This window comes from Solanum stenotomum, chromosome 6, assembly GCF_019186545.1.
Source record: "Solanum stenotomum isolate F172 chromosome 6, ASM1918654v1, whole genome shotgun sequence".
NCBI lineage: Eukaryota > Viridiplantae > Streptophyta > Magnoliopsida > Solanales > Solanaceae > Solanum > Solanum stenotomum.
Genome location: NC_064287.1, coordinates 34,944,513 through 34,944,718, shown reverse-complemented (window position 1 = coordinate 34,944,718; position 206 = coordinate 34,944,513).

The window sequence follows — 206 nt, the reverse complement described above, 5'->3', positions numbered from 1 at the left end:
AAGATAAAATAAAAAGAAAATACTAAGGTAACAACGCGATCACACCAAATCAGTCCTTACGTAAAATGAGTCTTTTCGCTATTGCCTAACGATAAATTTAAATAATACAATATAATAACATTTAAGTAACAATCAAAACAAACAACATACTTAAACTAAGACAATACAATACAACAGGTAACAACTAACAACCATCCAAACAAGGT